The sequence below is a fragment of the Hemitrygon akajei genome, unplaced genomic scaffold (genome assembly GCF_048418815.1).
Source record: "Hemitrygon akajei unplaced genomic scaffold, sHemAka1.3 Scf000059, whole genome shotgun sequence".
NCBI classification, from domain to species: Eukaryota; Metazoa; Chordata; class Chondrichthyes; order Myliobatiformes; family Dasyatidae; genus Hemitrygon; species Hemitrygon akajei.
In genome coordinates this window covers 2225059-2237727 of record NW_027331945.1, presented here as the reverse complement: position 1 = coordinate 2237727, position 12669 = coordinate 2225059, and the positions used below count along the sequence as shown (strand labels likewise).

The window sequence follows — 12669 nt, the reverse complement described above, 5'->3', positions numbered from 1 at the left end:
GCTCATGGCAACAGATTCTACAGATTTACCACCCTCTGAATAAAGTAATTTATCCGCATTTCAGTTTTAAAAGGACGTCCTTCAATTCTGTAGTCGTGCCAAATTGTCCTAGAATCTTCTACTTGCCATATTTTCTCTGTTCAGGCCTTCTAACATTCTAACTGTTTCTACGAGATTCCCCTTCGTTCTCCTGAACTCCAGAGAATACAGCCCAAGAGCTGCCAGACCGCCCTCATACAGGTATCCCTTTCATCCTTTTCATTTTGGTGGAAACAGATAAATTAGAGATTTTCACAAGGCGTATAGAAAGGCACACAAAGGGAAATGTTAGGGTCTGGACAATGTGAAGAGAGAGGAACTTAGTCTAGTTAACCAGTTGATTACGAATTTAATTGACCAGACTCAGTACTGTAGGCCGAAGGGCCTGTTCTACCTCTCTATGTTCCCTGTTCTATGTTTGATTTGTCACAGCTACATTGTTACAGACAGTAAATCCGCCGTTTTCATTTGCGCCCAACACATTCTGAGGATGTGCTGCGGTAGTTCGCCAGGATTGGCACGCTTCGAGTGCCAACATATCTTCCCACCAATGACTCTCCATGACCAATGCGTCCTCGTAATATGGGAGGATACCAGAGCACCCGGAGGAAACCCACGTGATCACGGGGAGAACGGAGAATTCTTTACAGCCGAGAATGATGATGTGGACGGCGGGAATTGAACCCATTTGCGAGTGCTATAAAACTCTACGTTGGTTATTACAATACCCTGCCGCCTTGCCAGGGAACCTTCGGACCACGAAGGGTCTATTGATACATGTGCGCATTACTGAGTGTACCTGTTCAGAGGAACTTCTGCCACTTTAAGCCCTTACGCTGTTCAGTGTCATGACATTCTGTTCGTTGCTATGCTCATATCGTTCTGCCTCCCCGTAAGCTAGCCTTCCTCCTCAATCCCGAAACGCACATCACCGAACCCCTCTTACAAATCCGTACAGTAAGAACTCCATCCTCTGTCAACAGTTCCGCCGTTACAATGAATCGGTCTGGGTCGGAATGCACGTCAGCCGGTTCATCTCTCACAGAGGTGTCATGGAACCGCTGTATGACTATTTCAAACAGCGAAACTCGGAAGGTAGGAGAACGCCCAATTTTGATGGTATCAGAAAGAATCTGTCGTCTGACAACTGGGACAGGCTGTTTCAGACACTTACGTATTTGTTAAGTTGGAGTCTTTGAAAATTCTCGTTATGAGAGTACAATGCTTGTATGTAAAAGGTAAAACTTACAAGTGTAGAAAACCGTGGTTATCTAGAGATGTGGAGGCGCAGGCTGAAAAGAACTGGAGATGTATATCACGTATAAGCAGGTAGGAACAACATATGTATTTATGGAGTAACCTTAATGCAATGGAACACATAAAAAGGAATCAGGAGCGCCAAAGGAAGGCATGAGTTTTCCCCAAAAGACAAGTAAAGGGGAATGATCGGGGATACTACATATATGTTAAGAACAAAAGCATTGCAAAGGACAAAATTTATTCCTCTGGAAAAACTGAATGGTATTCCATGTGTGTAGTCAAAAGAAGTGGGGAGGTCATAAATGATTTTTCTTTTTCATCTGTATTTAGTCAGTAGACCGCTACAGCATCTATAGCACAGAGGCAAAGCGGCAACATCTTCACAGAGGAGGACGTGTTCGTTGCCCTGTCGCAACTTAGGGATGCAAGTGTAAACAGCACCGGTGTGTTAAAAGTGATAGTCAGCAGTATGTGATGTATCAGAGGACTGGAGTATCGGTAATGTTGTTGCTGTAATCATGAAGCAGGAAACTATCGGGCGGTCAGCCGGGTACTAATAGTGGCAAAATTAGTTGAAGGTATTCTAATCAAATGGATACATAAGTATCTGTTTTAACATGGATGAGGATTAATCAGCTTAGCTTCCTGCCTATACATTATTGAGGCCGTTGCCACTAAAGTTGATGAAAGCAAGGCTATGGACATTGTATACATGGATTTCAGTATTCCAGTTGAGAAGGGCCCGCATGGGCGTTTGGTCAAGAAGTTTCGATGCATTCAAGATTAGGTAGTAATTTGAATTAGACACTGGCTTTGCGGAGCAGCGAAGTACATTGTTTCCTCTCTGGCTGGAGACCTGTGACTAGTAGAGAGCCGCAGGGATTGATGCCGTGTCCGTTGTTGTTTGCCATCTATCTAAGGGATCTGAATGATAATGTGGTTAACTCGATTAGTAAAATTCAGGGACCACACTAAGATCGGGAATGTAGTAGACAGTGAGGAACACTGTCATGGCCTGCAGCGGGATTTGGGCTAGCTGGAAATTGTGCTTAAAACGGCAGATGGAACACAATTCAGTCAAGTGCGAGGTTTGCAACTTCGGTCGGACCAGCCACGGTAGATCTTAAACAGTGAAAGACAGGGCACTGAGGAGTGCGGCAGAGCAAAGGGATCTGGGAATACAGGGCCATAATTGACTGAAAATAGTGTCACAGGTTGATCGGGTCGTAATAAAAGATGTTGGCAGATTGGTCTTAACTAAAAGTATTGAGTAAAGGTGATGCAAAGTTATGTTTAAGTTGTCAAAACTGAGAAATAAACAAGTTTGCAAGAGGACAGAAGAATTTTTATAGGGAATTCCTGGGTCTTAAGGACCTTAGCTATAAGGGAATATTGAATTGGTTAGGACTTAATTTCTGGAATACAGAATATTTAGAGGAAATTTCACAGAGGTTTAATAATTATGATGGGTATAGATAGGTTGAACCATTCAGGCGTTTTCCACTGAGGCTAGGTGGGAATACAAGCAGAGGTTAAGATTGAAATTTGAAAGGTTTGAGGGGATCCGTCTTAACTCAAAAGTTATGGCAACGTTTAAAGACCTGGCAGCAAATATTGGTGCATGCAAGCTCGTCTTCAAAGTTTAAGCGAAGTTTGGATACTGACATAAATGGGGGGAGTATGAAGGGTTAGGATCCCGTTGGTGATCGAAGGAATCGGGCACTTTAACTCGTTCAGCACGGAGCAGATAGGCCGAATGGCCTATTTCTGTGCTGTTCTCTTCTATAACTCGATGACTCCATGACTCAGAATGAACTGGATGAGGCAGTGTAAATTGGAATATTAAGCTTGCAGATGACAAGAAGCTTTGCTGACTTGGAGATAATGTGGAGTATTGCTGTAGGCTGCAGCAGGACAGAGACAGGATGTGGCGGTAGGCTAATAAAGAGTAGGTGTTGTTCAACCCCGACAAGTGTGAAGTTAGATTGTAGAAGGAAATTTGGGATCCGCACCACAGATCCATTAAACCTGCAGCAGAAATTGACATGGTTATTGAGAAGTCGTGTGGTATGTTGCCCGGGGTGGTGTCAGAGGCAGGCACAATAGATCACTTAGGAATCTCCTTGATAAGCATATGGAGGTCTGTGTGGGAGTGAAGATTCAGATTGGTCTTAAAATAGCTTGTAATGGAGTCAGCACCGCGGAACGTAGGGTTTGTATTGAAACTAACACTTTAGTATATTAGTGTTTCCAAAGAGATGTATTAAGGATTATAATATTCTACAACACTTTTAGGGATGAAGATCCAATTGACTGGACAAGTTCTCATTTCACTGAGCGAGCATGAAGCGACTGCAGTCTATTTGATGCTTCCCGAAGAGCTCTGGGACAATCCTCCAACAGCAACCGACCCACGAGTGAGTACCAGCTGAAAGCGGACAATACGTTGTATTGTGTCTGACCCCCATCCCCTTCAATCTCCAGAGAGGCAGGTGTTCAGGAAGGAGTCCTGCAGAATTGTCTGAATGTAACTTCTTTATCAGCATCTGAAATCAGACACAGGTACTTGACCAGGAGGAAAAACTGGAGTTGTTTCAAGTGTTTGAGATTCAGTCCCAGAGATCTGTCAGCACCGAATAATGTCAATGTTTTCCAGGAGGGTGTGGAATTCGGCACCTCAAGACGCTTTTGTTGTCCAATATGACGGAAGAGTTTGGGATTACTTAAATGCACACGGTGCAAAAGGACGAACAGAGCATGTTTATCTTAACGGGAAATCATGCCTGACGAATATGCAGGTATTCTTTGAGGAAACGACAGGCCGGTCTGAAAGAAGGCGAGGAGGTTTATGATAAATCAGTGTATCTGAATCTGAACGTCAGGTAGATGCAGTGAGTCATGGTGGGTGCGTTTCTAACCGATTGTTTCTGACCCGGGACACTAAAGGGAGAGGAGGTGTAGGGGCTGCAGGGGAAAGTATCGTGGGTCCGGAAGCTGGACGGCGAGTGGAACTGCAAAGTGATCTCAGATGTGACAGGACACCTGATTGAATGGAAGAACAGGGCCGAGAGAGGGGGGCTGGTGTACTGGAATTTCCCTGGTCCCATTTTATGGTGTTTGCATCTTTCAGGTATTTATCACTCCGTTCCCGATGATGGATGTGTTTGCCAGGATTATCCTTAGGGGTGTCATAACCGACGCACCGGATTTCAACCGCACGCTCACTGAGCAGAATGTCCCTGTCAACAATTCCAACTTCTTTGTGTATTCTTGCTTGCGGTAGGTCACGCTCCGAGGAGTTCAGTTGGGTCTTTTGTGCGAACTGTGGCCAACGGGCTGAGGATTTTCTGTCACAAGTTTTTTTCTAGAAGAAACAGGCAGCCTAATTAACACTTTCCTAGAATGTGCTGTAACCATGTTTCGGGAGCCAACATATCATATGCACAGCTTCCTCATCAGAACCTACAGTTTCCCAATATCCAATGACAGCAGCATGCCTCCACACAGGACAACCCCACTCCCGTGGTGTGAGGAACACTTACTCCGAGGGTGAATCCATTACTCTCACCACGTCACCAATAGCAAATGTCTTAACCCCATGCAGATACAGCACTGGAAAGTGAAACACGAGATTTTACCCAGGTTAACCAACAACCACTCTTCCCTCTCCCAATCCCTCTTCCGGGCAAAAGATCTGAATTTCATTGCTGGTGCTCCGAGACAACGGAGAGCATAAAGCAGAGCCACCATGTAGTGTCCCGTTTTGGATGCCCAGACACAGTTGGTCAGCGTCTTTGTCCCACCTTCCTGCAAAGACACTTCATGCACTGTCAGATTCAGACCATTATCACTGTCCCATCTAAAGACAACCACTCGCATGAAGGCAGCATGAATCCCCGTGTTGTGCGAGGCGGCATTGTGTACGTCCTGCTGAGCGAGCAGTGAACCACTTCTCTGGGTTCACCTCGCTGCACACGACTGAGGCTTCTTCAGATTCTGGCGCCAAAAAAACAATTAGCGGCCAAAGGCTCGGAATTGGTGAGTAAATGCATGAGGAAGATTGTCTCTGTGAGCGAGGCGATAAATAAATCAGAGGCAATGTATCATTAGGGTGTTCACGCTGACAGAGGGGTGGAAACTCTCCCGTGGTGAACCCCATCTCCTCATGCTGCTCTTTCAAAGGGAAGGGACCGTTTGAACGACTGTCCTCGACTCTAAAAGTGAATGGTTGAATGCTGTTCGATGACAGAGCCCTGTAATAAATTCTAAAGCTTTTTAAATTTTCCTGACAGATTTCTCAGTCAAGATCTCCCCTGTACAAAACACTGCTGGCCTGAGACTGTTTTATCACAAGATACTCCAAAGTTTCACCCTCAATAATGACTCAAAAATCTCATCAGCGGGTAGCGGTACACGGACAATTTATAATTAGCTTTCGATAAGATCATGAGATGTGGGAGAAGTATTGAACCATTCGGCCCATCGAGACTCTCCACCATGTTATCTTGCCTCATTTGTTATCCCGCTCACCTCATTTCTCCTGTTTTAATCTCTGTACTTTGTTACCTTTTCGAATCAAAAGCCGATCAAACTCCACCTTAAATAAAATCACAAACATGGCCTCCACATCCATGGCAATGAATTCTTCAAATTCAGCATCTTCTGATCCTCATGTGCTGTGCTGTACTACAGCATGTTCTATTAAGGTGAGGGGTTATATGGGAGGCAGGGTTTAAGAGTCGACAAGAACATTGCGGCCGAAGGGCCTGCACTGTTCTGTACTATTCTATCTTCTGTGTTCTAGCGAAAGGAATTCTTCATCCTCTCTTAGGCTACGCACTCTGCTCCAATCCCCAATCCCCCATAGTAAACGTCCTCTCTCCAGCTACTCTAACCAGGCCGTTCAATGGTCCATGATTTTCCAGCTCATTCTTCAAAACTACATCTATCGTTGAGCTGAGAGTCTCTCTCTAATTTTATACCTTCATCTTATCCTTGAAACAGACTGTAGCTTTAGGTAAAAGAGTTTAAATGGATGTGGAAAGTTCTGTGTGCGAGCGGGACGGTAGATGAAACAGAGCCGCTGCAGTATCTGTTGGGTGTCCGTGCCTACGGAGTGGTGGGAACGCTCTGACGCTGTCAGATGGAAGGCTCGCTTATCACACTGCTCCTCCGAGGGGTGAAACGGTGTGAAAGGCTACGCTGTGTGTCCCGAGAGAGAAGCTCGGTCAGAGTTCCAGAGAACTCTCCGGTTCAGGCATCAATAGAGGGAAGGAATTTGGTGGGATTGTTGAACTTGATGTTGACTTCGAAGGGGTCAGTGTGACCAGAGGGAAGGTGGGCTGGTATCCCGGCGCTGCCGCTGAGCATCTTTGAAAGGGTTCAGGCGTCGGGTGGCAGTGATAAGGGAAGAGTTGGTCACAGTTAACTGGTTGATGTGCGGTCTCTAATTATTTATTTGTTTTTTCCACAACCACGATTAGGGAGTCAGTGGAGTTCCATCGTTTGCCGCATGGGTAAGTGCAGGGGAATGTTGTGACTGTGATCGGGTCAATTAATGAATCAGAGACACTGCGGTATCAGGTGGGTGCTCATGCTGACGGTCGGTCAGAAACAGAAAATATAGAACACGAGACCTCTATGTTCGCCCTTTATCCTTGATTGTTGCCGACTCAAGACCTTCATTCCTACAGAGCCGTCTTTTTTTTTTCTATTATCCATGTGTCTAAGAGTTTCTTAAAAGTACCTGATAGATTTGTCTCTTACCGGACTCCTGACACGGCCTTCCACACACCCACAATTATGTGTAAATAGATACGCCAGGCAGCCCCTATACCGCCGTCTATATACTTTAAAATTATATCTCTTGGTAGTTATTTCCACACTGGGTAAAATGTCTTTGGCCATCCACATGACCTATGCCGTTTATCTTGTACAACCCTATGCAGTCGCCTTTCACCCACTTCGCTCTAAAAGGAAAAGCCATAGCTCGCTAAACCTATCCTCATATGAATATCCCTCTAGTCTCGGCAGCATACTGGTAAATCTCCGTTTTTCTGCTTCGAAAGCTGTTACATACATTCTGTAATGAGGCGACCAGAACTGAGCACAATATCCCAAGTTTGAATGAGCGGCAACATTACTCGCGGCTTTGAACTCAACCCCTCGACGACTGACGCCAACATCTCATACAGTTTCATAACAACCTGTTCAACTTGCGTGTCAACTTTGATGAGTCTATGAGCGTGAAACTAAAGATGACTCTGTTTCTGCACACTGATAACGAACCTGTCATGAACCCTGCATCTTGCATTCAAATTCGACTTTGCAAAGTGTATCACTTCACACTTTTCCACATTGAACTCAGAGTTGCCAATCTCAGACCACCTTTGCATTCCTCATTGCCCTGTTGTAACCTACATCACAATCCACACTATCCCGAAATGTCATCTGGAAATGGAACAGCCTAATCACCCGCTTCCCGAACAGATCTGTGTGGAACACCACTGGTCACCGACCTCCAAGTGAAATACCCTCCACCTGTTGCTACACTCTGTTTTCTGTGGGTAAGCTAGTTCTATCTACAGTAGCCACGTTTGTCTGCCAACCATAGCTGAGAAAGTTTTCCTAAAATCTTCATCAGTGTGCTTTGTCTAATAATTAAGAATTTGATTCCGTTCCTGAGACATGTCCTGCCTCTCTCACAGCCATGATCAGACTATCGTTCTTCAACTGTCCAGAAATACTGTCAAAATATATTCTCCAACAGTTTGACCGCACGTACGTTGGGCCGATTGTGTCTGTAATTCCCAGCGTTTTCCCTGTTTCTTTCCTTGGTCAAAGGAATAACAGCTGGCAACGTCCAATCCTGTGATACTATTGCAATAGCCAGATGACACAGACAGGTCATTACCAAAGGCGCAGCAGTATCTTCCGTCCATTCCTGTAGAAAACTGGGGTACATCCCCTCCGGCAATAGGAATTTATGTACCCTAATGTTCTCGAAAATTTCAGCTCATCCTTTTTCTAAACATCGATATGTTCAAGCATATCAGCCTCTTCTACATCATGCTCACATTTGAAAAATTCCCTCTCAATTGTGAACACTGAAAGAAAATATACATTAAGGACCCTCACTATCTGGGCGGACCTCAGGCGCATATTTCCTCTGTTATTCCTAATCGGACCTACGCAGTCATCCGTCTGATCTTCACATATGTGTAAATGGCCTTTGGGTTTCTAAACTCCTGCCTGGCTAACTTGTAGTTCAGTTGAAACCTCTCTGATCCCTGCTTCCTAAATCTTAAGTCTGCTTCTTCCTCTCTCTGGACCATCTCTTATCAACCATGACTCCTTTACTCTACCATCGCCGACCCTGTCTCAATGGGACAAACCTATCCAGAAGAACATGCTAGCTCTTCCTTAAAAAAAAATCCACAGTTCAGTTGTGCATTACCCTGTGTATATCTCTTCCCAATTTACGTTTCCAACTTCCTGACTAATAGCATCGTAATTCGCTCTCCCACCAATCAACTGATTTATAATACTGTCTCTTCCTATCCTCATTCAATGCCAAGGTAAAGAATAGGAGTTGTGGTCACTGTCTGTGATAGGAGGTCTGGTAGTATGGCATCGGGAAATATGGCAGGTGACCTGGTTCATCGGTCTAATATGGCATTTCCTTCAGATGTACTGCCACTAATGAGTCGAAACCACTTATGTGTTCCTCGAACAGATTCTGCCAATCTAAACCTCTTTCTCTAAGGAGGTTCCAGTCAATATAAGGGAAGTTAATGCCACAATAATAAACGTCTTTATGCTTACATATTTCCAAAATCAATCTCCTGAATTGTTCCTTGGTCGTTATTTGGCTATTTAACTGGTCCGTCTACTTCATTCTTCCAATAGCATATCTACTCTTCCGGATTCTGCCTCCATCCACATTGACTCACTGAATGATCCGATCACGACTCCTCCATTTGTGCTGCTGTGAGATTATCCAACTCTTGCACTTTTCCCCCAGTCCCGTTTGAAACAGCGAAACACTGGAACATCCAGAAGCGATTTCTGCCCTTGTAACAACAAAGCCTCAGTTATGGCCATAACTCCGTAGTTCCATGTACTGAGCTGTTCTCGAAATACAGCTCCCTTTTTCCCACACTTCTCACATTAAAATAGGCGCAGTACAATCCAACCTACTGTCTGTAGGTTCACCGCCTCTCCTTCCTCACAATGTCCCAATACGCCACTGTTTTTTTCCCTCTGACATATCCCATTCCCCTCCCGAATTATATTTCCGTTCCCCGCCACCTCTATCAAACCTGTCTGCAAGATTTCCCTCCAGTTCATGAGGCGAAGTAGTTACCGAAGCGGGTTTTGGGATACAGGATCCACCTCTATTTGGAAAGGTTGGAGTGATTCGGCATAGCCAGGGTGTTTTTGTAGAAGGAAAATCACGTTCCATAAATTTGATCAGGTGTTTTGAACAGGTAAACAAGAGGTCTGACACGGTCCCAAATTGTAAGATAGCTGAAAGTTGACATATAATGGATCCCCCTGGATAAAGGTAGGTGAATCGGTGAGATTGGAAACACAGACAGAGAGATGGTGAAGATGTCTGACCCGTTGCCCTGCAGCTGTAAAATCATTGGCACCCAGAGTTGGGAGGTCACCTTACAACTGTTCATCTTGTTGTTTAGACTTCACCTGCAGGATAGTGTACACCTGTGGTCACTGCAGTATTGAAGGGATCTGATTTTGCTTGTGAGGGCGGAAACAAAGAATCCCATTGGCGTAGAAAGTCAGACTACAGACAAGGGAGTTTCTATCTTAGAAAATTCTAGCAATAAATCACCCGTTGCTTCTGTGACGCCGCTGTTTTTTTTTCTTTGGAGGGGGACCGGTTTAATGATGAAGAGAACAATACTTTCAGTAAAGGGACTGCTCTTCCACACTCAGGAACATTCCCCTCAACTCTCTGTAATATCTTTCAGAAGGGAGATATGGTACGTTTCCACCGGCGGATTCGACTGCCCGGGCCCGTGAGGCCAACGAGGACGCTTAGGATCCTCCGCTTGCTTCCTGTTAAACGCCGCTTTCTACATGTTCTCCACTGTTAATTCACTTCCAACACCGCCACTCAGTAATCTCTGCACTGGCCTGTTCACCCGTGGGGTAATGCCAGACATCGAATACCCGTGACCAACCCATGTGGGATCATCACCTACTCTCACAGGGGCCGCAGAGTGGCTGTATTGGAAGCCCAGTTCTGGGACGTTGGCAACCGTGGTCCTTCGGCTGACCCAGGACCATCTGACCTTTGTAATGCGATGTGGCCCAGAAATGATATTACCTTGTCGGCCTGGTTCGATTTGTCACGATTACCAGACAGATTGGACTTTTCCTAGGATCTCTTTCATTCCCGGCGTAACAGTACGATAGTGAACACGTCCAAAACCGCGAGGAATCCCAGACTGACGTTTGAGGTTCGAGTGGATGTCTGTGTCTCTTATGCGAGTGCACGGCGGAAAGTCAAGAGACACGGGTCACTTCTGTCGGACCGCACGGGTTTTCGGCACCAGAGCTGTGTAAATACTGGGAAGAACAGCCGGCGGATGTTTGATATGATCCACTTCCCGTGTTGATGTAACTGTAAACACTCTCGTGTACTCTGATGGTAGCAGGGGTTCTAATATTTCTTTTTCCACGGCATGTGGCAGCTCCTTCTCGGAGCTCACTACTGATCACACTGCCTTTCTGACAACTGTCCCGCGGTGGTATAACCATTTCCCAAATTAACTGCATGAATCAATAAAGCCAACGCTGTTTGCATTAACTTGGTCTGCATCTCTTGTCAAACACTCGCTGCTGTCAAATCCGACTGTTCATTGGGAAGGTACATTCAGCCCCACCGGGAATAACCAGCTCCATGGGCAGTGAAAACAGCATGCTGACACACCCACACTAACAGCTCACCCCTCTTCCCTTCCGACACTGAGCCACTCTGTGGAAAACTGTCAGCTGATAGTGACGCCGCCTGGGGTGCGGGGAGGGTCGTGTGGAACCGGAGCGGTACACCGTCAGGGAAAATGCGAGCAGTCACATTACTAACGTGGGCCTACAGCCCAGATGGTCTCTCCCACCATATTAGTATCACATGCCGTGAGGTTAGATAGGTCTGAGTTGATGGCTCGGATAGTCAGAGCGCAGGAGGATAACCTGTCCGTGGGGTAATGCCAGACTTACCAGCTATCACTGGACAGACGCCATACCCACAACATTCCCCCTCTAAACCACCTCCATCCTTTCGCACGGCTGTCAATCTACTCGGGGCGAAGCACCAAACCCATAACGGTATCTTGCAGAAAGACAGTGACATCTGGACTGGGAGGTGTGAGAATCAGAGAACAGTGATATTAAGAATCAGCGTGTGGAGAGGGGACATTCGATGAGGGGCCAGGGATGGGCGTGGTGTGGATACCGTTGGAGGTGATATTGCTTTCGGAGAGGGTGATAATTGTTCAGAGAGAAAGAATTGGTGTGGACGAGGGGCTCGGAGACGTAATTAGTAACAGATCTGAGAAGGGAGCTGTGGCTGGGCGTGACTGTGGAAGTGATGGGGGGGCGGGGGATGTGGATGAGTTCGGAGAGTCTTATGACCGAGGGTCCCGGGAGGGAGCGCCGTGTGTTTGACGGTGGGGATGTCAGAATCAGGTTTAATATCACTGGCGCATATCTAGACATTTATTGTCTTATGGCACTGAGACAGAAAATACAAGGTTATAAAAGAATAAATTACATTGAGAAACATATATTAATATTAATTACGTATTTTTCAATGTATACGTAGTTCATAAAGGGAGGGAAATTATGTGGGCGTACATATGGACTCATTTTCTATTCAGAAATTTGATGGCGTAGGGTAAGAAACTGTATCTGAAATGTTGAATGTGGGTGTTCAGACACCGTTAAGTCCCCCTTGACTGTAGCAATGAGAAGAGTGCGTGTCCTGGGTGATGGGCATACTTAGTGATCGATGCTCTATCTCTGATCATCGCCTGTCGAAGATGCATTTGGTGCGAGAGAGGACAATGCCCGACATCAATTTAGCTGAGACTGCAATTTTCTGTAGCCTTTCCGATCCTGCGCAGTGGCCCCCTGAGGAATGGGTGGAGCGTCGGAGGGTTGATCACTGAGAGTTCAGGGAGGAGTAGCAGTTCTGGGAGATTGACTGTCCACCCGTCTCGTTAACACAGTGAGGGACGCGGAGCACACAGGCTGCCTGCGAACTGCAATGAACCGATCCTGTGGTTGTTCCGGTACTCGCAGCAGAGCAAAGCACAGGAGGCCGAACGGCCCCTAAAATTAGCG

General features: G+C 45.9%; 1 long non-coding RNA gene across 1 annotated transcript; it reads left to right on the top strand.

Moving 5' to 3' along the window:
* The first annotated feature begins 4435 nt into the window (after positions 1-4435).
* On the top strand, positions 4436-11102 carry LOC140721646 (uncharacterized). Its single transcript, XR_012097422.1, has 3 exons — positions 4436-4578; positions 6783-6815; positions 10293-11102. It is a non-coding gene; the product is annotated as an uncharacterized lncRNA (long non-coding RNA).
* Positions 11103-12669: the final 1567 nt, after the last annotated feature.